The sequence below is a fragment of the Balaenoptera ricei genome, chromosome 18 (genome assembly GCF_028023285.1).
Source record: "Balaenoptera ricei isolate mBalRic1 chromosome 18, mBalRic1.hap2, whole genome shotgun sequence".
Taxonomy (NCBI): domain Eukaryota; kingdom Metazoa; phylum Chordata; class Mammalia; order Artiodactyla; family Balaenopteridae; genus Balaenoptera; species Balaenoptera ricei.
In genome coordinates, this window is record NC_082656.1 from 23,438,827 (window position 1) to 23,451,114 (window position 12,288).

Here is a 12,288-nt window from a genome sequence, read left to right on the forward strand (position 1 = left end):
AATCCTGTAACAGAGGTACTGTTATTATCCCTATTATACAGATAATGAAACTAAGGCACAAAGAGGTTAAATAAGTCGCCTAAGATCTTACAACTAATAAGTGATTGAGCCAGGGTTAAAAAACCCCATGTCTTCTGGCTCTAGACCCTGCTCCCTAACCACTGTACTCCCCTGCCTCTCATGGGGCCACTCAGAGAGTAGCAGAAGGAGCAAATGAGAGGGCCAGAGTGGGGGCTGGAGGGCACAGCCTCAGTTCCTGTGCAGGTGTGTTGCGGGGTGGTTGATTGGACCCCTGGGTTTCCGCTTCCGGAACCTGGGCCAGATGGCACTGTGCGCAGGCGCAGCCCTCCTCCCGGGCGGGGCGGGGCGGGGCGGGGCGGGGCGGGGCGGGGCGGGGCGGGGCGGGGCGGGGCGGGGACGTGGAAGATGCTGGCTGTGCTGGGAGGATGCAGAACCGCGCCGCCCGTGGGCGTTCCCTGTGAGGCGCAGGCGGGGGAGCCGCGGTCTGAGCGCCTGGCTGAACCGTTTGCTGGGCTTCTGGGTTTCCTGGCGTACAGAGGGTGGGACGGTTACAGAAGAAAGAGTTGGAAGCCCCGAGCTGACGTGTCCGCTTCATCAGTTACCAGTTGTGGGTTTGGGCGAAGCCCCTTGGATTCGCTGAGCCTCTGTGAAGAGAGCCTACAGATGGTCTGCATCTCCAGGTGGGAGAAGGATCAAATGATTATTGAGACGTGCCCTGTAAATATTGGTTATTACTGTCCATGAGCCTGACCAGAAAGGTGGGGAAAAGGAAGCAAGTTGGGGCACCTCCGTGCCTCAAAAACCTGTCTGGCTTGTGTCACCCTTGGGGTAGCCTGAGGAGAGGGAGCAAGATCCGAGATTTTCTTCCCATGAGACTGATTGATGGCAGGGATTTGCAGGTCAGCCTGGGAAAGCATGTAATCAATCAGGGAGTAAGAAGGATATCTTGTTTGGGGCGTATAGATCCATGGTCACGATGGCGCTAATAACCCGGCAGTGGACAAGCGTCCTCCGCTTGTTCCCGTCGCCCCTCATTTTAGTAGCTATCAGGTGGCCAGGTCTTGTAGGAAGGTGGTTTTCTTTTTTTTTTTTTAATTTATTTTTGGCTGTGTTGGGTCTTCGTTTCTGTGCGAGGGCTTTCTCTAGTTGTGGCAAGCGGGGGCCACTCTTCATCGCGGTGCGCGGGCCTCTCACTATCGCGGCCTCTCTTGTTGCGGAGCACAGGCTCCAGACGCGCAGGCTCAGTAGTTGTGGCTCACGGGCCCAGTTGCTCCGCGGCATGTGGGATCTTCCCAGACCAGGCCTTGAACCCGTGTCCCCTGCATTGGCAGGCGGATTCTCAACCACTGCACCACCAGGGAAGCTCGGAAGGTGGTTTTCTGTAGTGGGTGTGCCATGATTGTGAGAGCGCAAGTGATGGCTGTGAGTTTCAGGCTTTAGAGGGAGGTGCAGAAACTTCCCCTGGAGTTAGTGAGCCTCTGCAAATACTTAATCAATCACACATAACTGTCAAGAGCAGTGAAGGTTCTGAGATTTTACCCTGCCTGTGAGCTAATAAGTGAGCCTGCCACAGTTCCATGCATGTTGGAAAAAGACACAAAACTCCTGGGTCAGACACAAAGGATTCTATTCCACGTGGCACAGCCTGCGGCGTGAGCTTCCTGCTTGCGTCAGTTTCCCTTGTCCCCCACTTCCCAGGGGGGCAACACTGAGTGACCCCAGGGGGGTACTTCACACCTGGTGGGTCTGTGTCACAGCTGAGGAAGGCAGAGTTTAGGAAGCCATCAGTCTTATAAAGAGCTGCTGGCAAATGTACTCAGCCTTTATTATCCTGGTCAGGTAACCAGTCCGTCCTCTGTCCTGGAGGGAGATGCCGTCTTCATCCTTCCAGGCTGTTTAATTTACAGACATCCTTGTAAAGATAGTCTGGTATAAATTCCATCGCAAGACGTGTAGTAAAGCTTCCCAATAGAAACTAATGCATAATTAGCTAAATTCCTAATAATGACCTATCAAAGGTGTTTGTCTTTAAATACATGGAATTGTACCAGTGAGTTGATATAATCTGAATTCTCTTTAGGAAAAAAATTCATTTCTAATTCTCTTCACTTACTGAGTTCTACTCAGTATTTTTGGATGGTGATTCAGCCAAACTTGTTGCTTAAATTCTCAATTACCATGGAGTTCAGAATTTCTAATGAATTGGTAATTTAAGGATATTTTAATTAAAAGTGGTTTACCTGGAGCGTGCAGAAGGCGTGTGATTGTTTGATCAGCTTTGGTTACAGGAGTAACGAAAGTAAGAATTTGACACTTTGACAGTGGATGATACTGATAGAAACTTACCTAAAGAGTTTTGCTTAGAACAATACACAACTTTTCTTTGATTTCCACAATAAACTTGCTAGGCAAATTCTACTGGGAAAATTATTATTTGAGGTGCAAGTTTCTTTATATTTGATTTTTCAAATAATTCCCCAAATATGTTAAATCTTTACTTATGATCATGGTTGAAAATTGTAGCCCTATCATTTCCTACTCAGTACGTAGCCAGTGATAAATTGAACCCCAAAGCCTTGGATAATCCATGAAATAAATGAATTTTGAATTTTTTTAGGTTTAAACTTGATATATTGGGACCCACACGGTGCTGTAAATGTCAGGAAGTTCAAGGACTCACATTCTTCCTGGGGGTTGGTGAGGGCTGTGAATGTGGCTGGATCTAGACTGAATGCAGCTGGATCTGGATTGAACTTCAGATCTGCCAATTCCTAGTTCTGTAATTTGCCTAAAATATCTGAGCCTCAATCTCCTCATATAACAACTGTAGATAATGACTACTGCATCATAGGATAGTTGTGCAGCCTAAATGGAGTAAGTTATTCAAAGCTGATACATTCCTTTAATAATGTCAAGGAAATATTGAAGTCAGTTCAGGACCATTCTAAAGTTTTTTTGATTACTTTCAGCTTGGGTGAAGCTTTAAATTCTTAAATTCCTTCTTTAAAGCACTCATTTATTGTCTGTTATTTTTCTAGTTATCTTGGTGCATTGGGGAATTAAATTCATCCTTTAAAAATCATCCCATGGCTATCAGAAGCTCATAAATTGTGAGATGCTAATAGGAAAGTCAAGATCTGCTCCAACTTATTATTGCAGGAACGCCCAGAGCTATCTCGGGAAAAGAAAGGGTTGGCTTAAATTCCCAGCATAAGATGCTTTGCAGATTTCAAAATATGTCACTCACTATCAAATCAATCAATTATTTACCAGCCACACACATGCTAATCAGGGTTGAAAGTATAAAGACCACAGGGAAGAATGGACGGGTACCTTACTATTACCACTGCTAGTATTAAGAAATAACGACAGCTCACGCATGTGTGATGCCCTCAGTTTTATGGGCAATCAGGAACTGAATATTTAAAAACTAATTACAATGAATTAAGATGACTGAAAGAGCTATGACAGTTTGGGATTCTATTTTTATCGATTTAATCAATGTCTCCTATGAAAAGTAGGAAAGAAATTTTCAGACTTGACAAACAACATGACAGCTTTGCAGTGGGAATGGAACGAGGAAGCACAGTGAGCAGCTGTGAAGTTCTGGACTTTTTAAAATAAGCAGCTGCTGTGTTCTGAATACGAAGGCACCCATGACTGAAGAGGTAGACGGGGAGAGGGAAGTTGGTGGGCTGAAGGAAGATAAACGGTCAGGTGCCTGCCTTCTCCTGAAGTGTAAATCTCTATTTGCTGCTACCACGTAGAAAACGGCACTCTATGACGAGACCAGCTTTTATTCCAAATGTGTGTGTGTATGTATATGTATATTTTTATGTATGTCTTCAGCCTGTATATAAAATGTTAAGGACTTTACTTAGTAGAGATTGGGTTAAATATTTACTTCCAGCTAAGTATTACCATATGCCTAAACTTTTAAATAGTAACAATTCTAAAAGGAGAAAACAAACGAACAATTTGGAAAATATCAAAGCTCATCTAAACTGGTTGTTAATGGAGGTAACTGGGTAATGCTGATATTATTTCTATTTAGTCCAACTCATATTAAATAAACGCCTCCGGTGGGCAAGGTGCTGCCCTGGGTCTGTAGTGACTAACCTGGCCATGATCATCGGCAAATCTCAGCTCCTTCACAACCAGAGAGTACACGGTGGGGAACACAGACACCACGGCCCAGGCCTTGGCGTCATCCCATGTAAGAGATGAGGTTTCTTGAATCTAACCCTTGTCCTCAAGAACCTTATAATCCAGTAGGGAAACTTGCACATTGGTGAGACAGGACACACATACACAATTTACATCAGTGTGCTTATGTCAGCAGTTTTTCCTTTCTAAGTAAAAAAATGATTTGAGTTCATTTTTACAGGTATTTTTTTCCCCTACCTAATTGTAATTGTTCTACTTTGAAAGACAGTGAAAGGAGTGTCTCTTCCTTTTCATTTTCTACCTGTATTTTTCTTTACCTTGGACTGTATATGATCATGGAGATAAATATCTCACACCTAGTACAAACACAGCTATAGCATAAATGAAGCAGTAGAAAATCAGCTCAAGTGGAGGAAGTTCCAACTCTGGGCTCTATTAGACAGGAAAATGGATATTCCAATAAATAGGGTTGTTGAGGCAACAGCAGTCGTCTGCACAAAGCTGCAGGGTCAGCATTTTTCAGATAGTATCATGGATGAGCAGTTAATTAAGTAAAGACATCCAATCCCAGCAGAATCTTGGGGAAATGAGGTCTATACTTTCTTCTCCTGGAACGTTGGAGCAAATCAGTGTTGATTCTACTGTAATCGTCTCTTGGGTGCTTCCACCCTAAGTTCTGTTTCTATTACTTTGAAAATCATTGTGTTGAAATGACCTTAGTGTCAGTGACACCCACAGGCTAAATTTAAAAGCTTTTCTAAAAATATTTTTCCTCAATAATTCCTTCAGTTCACAATTAAAGTATGAAGTGTTGGAAACTTTCTTGTTAAACTCTTCATTTTCTTCACCTTACTGATTTTTTCTTTTTCTTTTTTTTTTTTTTTTTACCACAAATGGCCCATTCCATATGGGTAGTATTTCTCTCAGCTTCTACCTTCTAGCTTTCTTTCCTGATATTGATTAAATTTTGGGATAGTCAAAGCAAACAGACCTATAGAGACAGATAAAACTACGTGTCTGTGTGTACGTGTGTGTATGGGAGTTGTTATCCCTTTTTAAAGAACTATAGAATAGTGGCAGGATTTTTTGAAATTGGAGGCTGAATTGTGTAGTGGTTATTAGCATATGTAAATTTGGACAAGTTATGAAGTAATTCTCTAAGCTTTTTTGTGAACTCATTTGTAAAATTAGGATAATAATAATATCTAATGCTCTTGTTGTGTATTAGAAGTTGGAAAGCATTTGAAATAGTGCCTGGTACATAGTAAGTGCTTAATAATAAATGTTATCAGTGTGGCCATTATCATTCTGGTCATTTTTATCTTGATTAGTATATATTTTAGGGTTTTGTCAAATGGAAAGCTTCATTTTAATTTGAGATATCTTAAGAGGCACATGAGACTTCTTTTTAAATTTTTTCTATTACTGATAATGTCTCTGATTTCAGTTGAATTATTTAAATCACACAATGGTCACAGGGACTCAAGGGCCTTGAGGGCAAGAGCATGTTTTATTCTAATGTGTATCACCTTCTGGGTAGAACTTTATTCAGAGCAAGTGCTCAGCAAATTTGGACAGAGCTCTGGCATCTGGATTTAGTTTCTCACTTGCGTGGGGTTACTAGGTTCACTTTTTGGGCTCAGGATTCCTAAGGTCCTAAAGCTAGAATTGGAGGCAAAAAGACCTGAGATTTGAGTTCCGGCTCTGCTGAGTTCTGGTCCAAGGCGTGTGGGGCTTCCTGGTCAGACATCCCTCCAAATCTCTAGTCTTTAAATATTTGTTCAACACTTATTGAATGAAGGCATGGGGAAAATGATTGTCTGTAAGGAAAATATAATGTATTTACAGCTTCACTGTTTTATTTACTTATTTACTTATTTACACTGATTTATTTACTTTGGTCAAGGCAGGATCAATATTCTGGGGGTAAAATTAGTGAAAGTTTCTCTGTTTTAGTTTTTCTTGATTTTACTGTAGACTGTGTCTATGTGTGTGTGTGTGTGTGTGTGTGTGTGTGTGTGTGTCCTAAATCAAGCAGTTGGGATGTGTATTAAGAGATTTACATATTAGATAATAAAATCTCTCAATTGCTTGAGTCAGAGAGCACCACCCATGCTTATTTGATTTCAGAATTTTACGGGGCAGTAACGGTGGGTTACTCCAACAAGATAGATGAGTGATTCTGGGCAGGCTTTCTTTGTGTGGGTGGGTGAGTGGGTGGGGAATGGGACAGGCTTTTAACTACCTGAGAGTACTGTTTTTACATTTTGCTAGTTACATAAAGGATTGCATGATGAAATTTGATTTGACTGGTGCATATTACCCCAGTAACGTTTTATTTAGCACTGTGAAGAAATTAGCTCCTAAGGAATTGGCCTATTGCCCTGAGGCTGATTTGCCTCTGGCCTTGCCACTTACCAACTGCATGGTTTGGGGTGAGTTATTTTAACCTCTCTGAGCCTTGGTACCATTATCCTTAAAGAGTAAGACAGGAAGAAGGGAAGAAAAGAGGTCACACCAGCCAAGTCTTTTCTCTTTGTTGGTTGAATGTAAGCGTTCCTAGAACTGCCACTTCTCTGCTTTCTTCTCATTGGCCAGAAGTGAATCACATGAACATTGCTTGCCAAAAAGCGTACTGGAGAAGTGTGTATTTCACTTTTCTATTCTTTTTGGTGGCTTCTGGTGCCACCTTTTCCCTCTCTTTCAAGCAAAAAGGTGATTGATTGGGGGTATTAGGCTGCTTCTTGGAATTTCTGTGTGTGAGAAGTACTGTTATATTAAGCATGTGGCAGAACATACATGCTTAGTAAGTCGTAGGCGTGTGGAAAATAATGTATTTTCTCATGTCTATTACACTGTGGATTGCTAGATGCATTAATAGTGTTTTAGGAGAAAATAAAGAGTAAACCCAAATTTAATGTGGCTATTATTTTAGGATGTATCTCATTTTCAAAAATGTTAAAATGTGAAAAAAATACATATCCTGGAATTGAGGAGCTATGAAAGGAGATATGATGAACCTGAAAATTTAATTTTTTTCCTTAGATGATATTTTAAAGTAGGGCATAAACATTACATGATTTCAACTACTCAGAGATGAAACAGATGTTCCTTTTCGAGGATATATACTTGGAATGTAATAATTTTGGGGAAATATTTTAAGATTAATTTTGCAAGGCTGCCAAAATATATATTTTTATATAATAAAACCAAGAATAACAGTAGAGAAAGACTTTCATTTATTTAATAAAAACAGCATTGAAAAATTTCTAAATAAATCACTTATAGATTCAAAGGGCATTGTTAAAGACATTAAAAAAAAAAAACCACCCAAAAACATAAAAACCATGCTGGGTCAGACTCCTGATCTACCATAGGATGTACTGTGGGAGGGTACTATTGTCAACTCCAAAGGTTAAATGCTTGTCCCTAACTCTGACTGTCCTAATCAATACAGTTTATTTGTATTTCAGTTCGGTTAATGAGTCAAATCGTGTACTGGTGATCTAAGGCTAATGTCAACTATCTTCAGTGCAAATCTCCTTAAGAAAATATTGGGTTCTTAACATTTTTATATAATAGCCAATTTATTTTCTCATTAACTAATTTTACTTAATTTCTCAAACTTTTTCTCTTAATGCAAGAGTTTGTATGTGTCACATTTTTTGTGGTGTATGTGTTAATGTTCATGCCAACCCCATGCTGTCTTCTTAGAGAGGTGTTAATACTCCTAAAACAAAAGAAAACTAAAACTAAAAATCCAGATTTGTGGGGGGTTGTATTCTGAGCTGGAAGCCTCAGTGAATTAATTACATGATGTGCATAATGTAATTTTAAGAAAACAGCATAATGCCATCAGCAGTGGTTGTAAAATCCAGTATTCAGATATATTATACATGAAATATGCAGCATCCTTTATCATTCGTTTCCTCACAGTCTAAATTTGTGCCAGTCTGTACACACATACTCACACTCACACATACATACACATGCATACACACATAAACACATGTGTACAGACATTTAAACACATACATAAGCACATATAGTTTCCACATATATAAAATATATAAAAATACATATTTTTATATAAAAATATATTTTAGAAGATTATGAAACAGCCTTAGAGAAGAAAATATGTACATAAATAAATAAAGACCCAGCTAAGCAATCTGGCTGGGAGACGTCTGATTCAAAAAAAAATAGCCATTTGGTTCTATTATCACTTCCTATGCACTGCACAGATAGAAACTCTTTGGTTTAGTTGGCAAAGAAGTTTATTAGGTTAGAAATCAGTTCCTTAAATTACAGTCTGCTAAAATGCAGTGCATTTAAAGAAACAGTCTGTGAATTAGAGGGTCAAATATTAACAGTTTTCTGAAAAAGACCCTGGACACTTATGATGATAGGGTGAGTTAATTCTGTTTCTCTGGGTGAGGTCTCGCTGTGAGGACACAATGTACCACTTTGGCTGAGATGCAATTTCCAATAAATATGGAAATTATGGCTTCCAGTGCTGGCTGCCCCCCCCCCCCACCGGTATGAAATCTCACGGGAAATAACTTGAAACTATGTGATAGGTTTGAAATTAATTCCTACCCCCCTCCCTGAAGTAACCAACCTCTGTTTACAAGATGTACATTATCTCATGGCCATCCAGAAAGATGAGGAAATGGAGTCCTATTTTGTAGAATGAGACTGCAGTGATAAAAATCTCCTCGTCTGTTCATGGTCGTGAGGGGATGAGCTGAATAAAGCAGGCTGTGATTTTGTGAGTTGGGCAGAGTGGCCTGCACTTCCGTAAGTTAAAGAGTTGCTCTTTGACCCGTTTTCCTGCTCCTGCTCTCTCTCTGGCTTCCTCTAATGATGCTCCGTAGAGAACTGTGATCGGGATGTTTCCCTTTGCCAGATGAGGAGAGTTTTGTAATGATGGATTTCAAACTGAAATCCATCGTTCTCAACCTTGTAAAATGCTGGTAGGACAAAGGCGAAGAAATGTGCCTGCCATCTTCAGGCTTGTTTGTTGAGGAATGGTTAGAGATTCATTATGTTACTTGAGTCGGCTTCCCAATCTACCGACCCCGGGTTGAGGTGAAGGAAAGCGCAGCGTTTATTGTAAGGCAGCAGAAGGCATCCAGGGCAGTTAGCGCTCAAAATACCCCTGAACTCCTTGATGGGTTTCAGGAAAGCATTTTTTTTTTTTTTTTTAAAGATTGAGAGCAGTGAGTTTTGTTTTGTTTTTTTAAAATTTTTATTTATTTATTTATGGCTGTGTTGGGTCTTCGTTTCTGTGCGAGGGCTTTCTCCAGTTGCGGCAAGTGGGGGCCACTCTTCATCGCGGTGGGCGGGCCTCTCACTATCGCGGCCTCTCTTGCTGCGGAGCACAGGCTCCAGACGCGCAGGCTCAGTAGTTGTGGCTCACGGGCCCAGTTGCTCCGCGGCATGTGGGATCCCCCCAGACCAGGGCTCGAACCCGTGTCTCCCTCATTGGCAGGCAGACTCTCAATCACTGCACCACCAGGGAAGCCCAGGAAAGCATTTTTAAAGGCAGAATGAGAGAGGAGAGTCACATGGCAGGGTGTGTGATCAGCTCGTGCACAGTTCTTTGATTGGTTGATCGTGAGATACCAGGGCGGTATCACAGGGATTAATACTATCAGTCCTCAGGCTCCAGTAGGTCTGGGGGCTGTGTGCTCATGGCCATCAAGTAAAGTCTTCTATTTGGTGGGGGTTTTAGCATCTGTAAAACAACTCAGGAAATGTGCATCAGAGACAGTTGTCTGGGTACTTCAGAGATGGGGAGAGGGGTTATCCCCAGAAGGCCCCATGGGTCCTGCTCCTTTACAGTTACACAGTGAATGTTGGGGGATGATGTTATTAAGAGTGGGGAGAGACAGGAGGTGAGTGTTTTGAAAATCTCTGTAGATAAAGCAGAGACGCTCAGCATTTGTGAGTGGATTCTTAAAGGACTTGAATTCAAATGTGGCAACTGCCCACTGAGATCAGAAAAACCCAATCTGTACATCCTCTGAATTTGCCTCCTGTTCTGTGGGTATCTGAGAATACGGAGGGTTCTGGGTAGGCCTGGCCTCAGCTGGCTGTCCGTGGGCTATGGGGCTTCATGAGGCAAAGGCTTGTGCTAGTGATCTTTTTCTCCCCTCAGGACCGGTTTTTCCGAGGATCCTCCTTAACTTTCTGTATTACCTGCGGTAGATTGTCTGTTCCCTTTCAGTTGTGCTTCCATGGTTGAAAAAGATGTAAAGAGATTAACCCTGCTTTGTTCATTTCTAACCAAAGGAAAAGGAATTTTGTAAAGGTTTAGTAGATTAGTAAAAACAAATACTTGTGTACAATATTTTGAGCTCTTGGAAAATTGGTTCTGAATAAATTTAATCCTCATACAAGGATTGTGCCAGGATTGGAATTCTATGAAAGATGAGGTGCTGTGAGCGGAGTCCCCTGGGCTTTACGCCAATGTGCTTCCAAGCGGCACCATTAGAAAGCTTGTGCTGTTCTCCATAAAGTTAGAACCATATAAAAGTTTTTTTCCCCTCCAGCCCCTTTCTTTCCAGTTTCCCCCTCTGGTGCCAAGACCACAGAGAAGTGCTGGTTGAGTTAGGCCTGGGAGGTCCCCATGTAGCTGTCTAGGCTCCTGTGGGCCTGGGAGAGACTCTGGCTGAGACTTGTGTTTGGAGTGGGACTGATCTGGGGGTGGCGTTCCCTGGAGAACTGGGGGGGGTTCCGAACTCAGGTCTGGCTGCTCACCACTCAAAAATCAGTACTCGAGAGAGAGGCAAATGTTGGTAGAAAGGAAAGCTGCTTTTAATCAGAATGCTGGCGATCTGGGGAGATGGTGGACTCAGTGTCCCCCCACAAAAACACCTCCAAAGATTCTGCTCAGCCAGGAAAGTTTTTAAAGAGAAAAAGGGAAGTAACCTCAGTTAATCATTGAGATGGGGGGCTCAGAGTCGTCCCCATCCCCCTCTGTGCAGGCTTGTGGACTTCTTGTGATCTTTCCTTAGATGCTACCTTGTTCACACAGTTTGTTCGTGAGGTTAGTGAAGGGGAAGCTAGGAAGAGATCTCATCATATGTTAATTACTTATTCTTCATTTCTATTTCTTTGATCTATGGAAGGAACCAACAAGTTAGGCAAGGTATTGTGTGATCAAAGATTTGAAAGGTGTGCTGGGACTGGAGTTGAGTAGAGCATGGGGGTGCCGGGTTTAAGGTTAGTGACAAGACAAAAGGGGCCTCCTGCAGAGACCCCTTTCCTGCAAGGAGCTCTTTCCTGCCAAAAAAGCTGCTTACAGGGGCAACCTGTACTAGGAACCCTGGGTCGTGCTGGGAACTCTTCCTGATTGGATTGGGCTGGGCACACCTGTGTCCCTTATACCCAGTCCCCCCACCCCACTTCCTGTGTGTCTCTAAGATCAGCCCTTCTCCTTCCTGCCTCCTCATGAAACCCGACACTGTTCAAGCTGCCTAGCCTCGCCACAGCTGTGTCCAGCCTGCAGAGGGCAGCCAGGACCGATGGCCCCCAGCTGCTGCGGGACAAAGCCGGTCCTGACACACCAGCCCTTGATGGAGGGAAGACTGAGCTGGGCACAGAGGGGTGAGGGAGACTGTGCTCAGCTGGGATGAACATGATTTATTTCATGATCAGTCTTAACAAGGTTTTGGTTGGCTTGCTACCATGTCTGCTTTTCAAAGGATTTGGGTGAAGGAAGCTGGACTGTTCTGAATGTCCATTTTGGAGTGTGATTATCCCCTTTAGATTTGCTGAATAAGTAGGAATGCCACAATATAGGATCATTTTTGCTAAGATTATATTTGTGATAGGAGCCTCATAACAAAAATTCATGGCCTTCAAGAGTTTCCAGAGGTGGCCATAGAGACTGTTGGGATGAGAAAACCGAGGCCCTGGAAGCTTAGGCGACGACGCTCAAAGCTAGGCGGCAAGTTATACTGAAGCCTGGGCCGCCTGAGCTGACGGTCTGCCTGCTTTTCCAGGGTCAGCGTCCCACGATTCCATGAAACAGTTGTTAACCACAGACTTCAAGTGCAAAATTTCACCTTTGAGGAGATTCCATCATTTGAA

General features: G+C 42.5%; 1 protein-coding gene across 8 annotated transcripts in view; it reads left to right on the forward strand.

Annotated features, from left to right (window-relative positions):
• The window catches only part of ENOX1 (ecto-NOX disulfide-thiol exchanger 1), a 612,333-nt gene that overhangs the window by 150,549 nt on the left and 449,496 nt on the right, over window positions 1-12,288 (forward strand). The window lies entirely within an intron of this gene.